This window comes from Nematolebias whitei, chromosome 18, assembly GCF_014905685.2.
Source record: "Nematolebias whitei isolate Nwh7 chromosome 18, NemWhi1, whole genome shotgun sequence".
Taxonomy (NCBI): Eukaryota; Metazoa; Chordata; class Actinopteri; order Cyprinodontiformes; family Rivulidae; genus Nematolebias; species Nematolebias whitei.
Window position 1 is genome coordinate 37,206,525 of NC_056515.1, and position 2,679 is coordinate 37,209,203.

At 37.9% G+C, this 2,679-nt stretch overlaps 1 long non-coding RNA gene across 1 annotated transcript in view; it reads left to right on the forward strand.

The window, feature by feature from the left end:
* LOC119424444 overlaps positions 1–2,679 on the forward strand; it is a 70,843-nt gene that overhangs the window by 15,339 nt on the left and 52,825 nt on the right. The window lies entirely within an intron of this gene.

Genomic DNA, 2,679 nt, shown 5'->3' on the forward strand with positions numbered 1-2,679 from the left:
ATATATATATATATATATATATATATATATATATATATATATATATAATTTAACACCCCTAAGATATTATCATACATATACAAAAACAGATTTTTACATTTTAAAAAACTTTGTGAACCTCACTATGTCTAAAAAAAAATTTCCCAAGCTGCCAGAGGAGCATCGTGATAGAAATGGAAAAATACTGGCTGAATACGAGTGCAGCTCAACAATTAGAATATCCTGAAAAAGACCATTATTTTTTTTCTAATTAATTTCAGAAAGTGAAACTCGTATACTCCGTAGATTCATCACATACAGAGTGCAATATTTCAACCACAGTCATAGATAAGTCAACAGCTGTTGCTTGTTTTTTGCTTCTTCATCTCTTTGGTGACTTACTGAAAGGTTCAAAATCAAGAAATACAGACTGAGCCAGATTTTGATAAGAATTTATTGCGTAGCGTTTTAAAATCTCCATTTATAAATTACATTATAGATAGAAATGTCCAAACCGTTTTCCATTTAGTGCATTTTTGACAGATACATTTGCTATAGGACATACTGTTTAAAACAAAACGCTCAAATGTTAAACAAAAATAGACTTATTGAAGTTTTCTTTTTAAAGCTGGGTTTTTGTTTTACTTCAGTTTTTAGAGCTTGTTCCCCAAAGTCTAGTTGAAAGAGTGAATTCATCAAAAGATCTGAACCAGTGTGTTTCCCAGCACTATTAGTTGCTGTCCTGCTGTCACACATCTGTAGTACCTGGCACTGCACAGCCAAACTAAAACCACAAGTCTTTTCTGGTGGGGTCTGGGGTTAAAACCCCTCTGATCTGGTCTGAGTCCGTTCATAAAAACACTTTTTATGGATGGATATCACCTAACAGAATAGTTTCCTCCCAGAGATTTCTTCAAGTTCAACCTTCCAGCACCTAAAATTACAAATGCTCATAAAACAAGCAGATATTCACTCTCCTTCTCCATGTTCTTGTTCTTTTCATTCTTATTGTTCTTCTACTTCTTGTTCTTCTTTTTCTTGTTCTTTTTGTTCTTCTTGTCTTTCTCCTTCTCCAAAGGTGGTAAAAAATGTACATATCTAAGCAAACATGGGAAATTATGTACTGAATGACTCAAATGTGTCTAATCAGCAAAAAGGCACACCACACATTTTCTTCCAAGAGAACAAAAACCACAATTTCAACCTGAAGTTTAGCCGAGTCGCACACTTCTGCTGAATCCCTTTTCCGGGTTTCGCTTCTACACCAGTGGACTCCAAACGCCTGCTTTTACCAACAACAGAAGTCAGACTCATTACTAACTTCTGACAATAGAACCACTGCTGAAACGTCGATCAGCAAAGAGCAGGGTGTCCAAAGAGCAGCCTGAGGGCAGTGTGTGGCCATTGGACGGGTTTTCTGTGGCCCACGACTGTATTTTAAGAATTTAACATAGTTTTCGCCCACAATCTTAAAAAGTTGATGCAGGTGTAGACTTCCTGCGAAACTAATGGTAGTACTTTTATATTAAAATATAATTTTTAGGTTTAACATCAAAATGGATGAAAAAAAAATCTCAAAATTAACATTAAGCACTAACCTTTGGCTAAAATTAATAATTTTTTAATTGATTTCATGGCACAAAGCACCACAAACCTTTACTGACATCTACCAAAATGTAGACTTTTGGAGAAAACATAAAACTTGACTAAATATAACAAGCATTTTCATATTCAATTCAAATTCAAATTCAAAACTACTTTAATAATCCCAAAGGGAAATTAAGTGTTGTCGTAGCTCATCATCCTGTTTTCATTCAAGAGTTGTTATAGATGCTGATAGCTGGGGGCAGGAAGGATCTCCTGTAGTGAAGCCAAAGAATTGGCCACAGATACCGATTCGTCCACCCAGATCCAGCTTGTTATCAGATCCGGCGGGCCTCTCGGTCCTCCTGGGCAGCAGGACTGCCCGAATGCCGGGCAGAATTCCTCCATGAGTGATGGTCACTCCTTCCAGCAGTCTGCTGAGCTCCTTGTAGACACGGACAGACTGCTGAAGGTACCAGGGGATGATCTCAGTCCTCTCGTTTTCACAAGCCGAGTTTCCCAATGGTTCCAGGATTTCGGCAGTCAGGTACTCGAGCACCGCCACCAGGTTTACGGGAATTCGTCCACGGCGCCTCCTTTTCCACTCATTTCAGATTTGCGGCTGTAATTGTGGTACTTGAGCTTGTGAGATGTTAATCAGTTGCTCCTGGTTGTTAAAAAACACCTTGTTGCCATGGTTACACAACATAACAAATGCCCAAAAGTAAGAAGGTTTCAGTAAAAATCGTTCCAGCTGCACAGCATCCGATATGAGAGGAAATAATCATCCGAAAAAGTGATTTACATCCAGAAAAAAGAGGAATTAAAGTTTTCAAAAGCAATAACTCGGAATGAATGCAACAGAGCTACTCCAACATGCAGCCACCCGGAGCGGCGCAATTCTAGAACTGGTATATGTATGTATGTATATATATATATATATATATATATATATATATATACTTTTAATGTTTTGGATCTGCAACAGTTTAGAACTCCTTCACCAAATTAGTACGTTTTTTTGTAATTTCTCCAAAATATTGTTCACATTATTGTGTAAACAACCCCCCCCCCCCCCCCCCCCCAACCCCCCCACCAAACCACACACACACACAC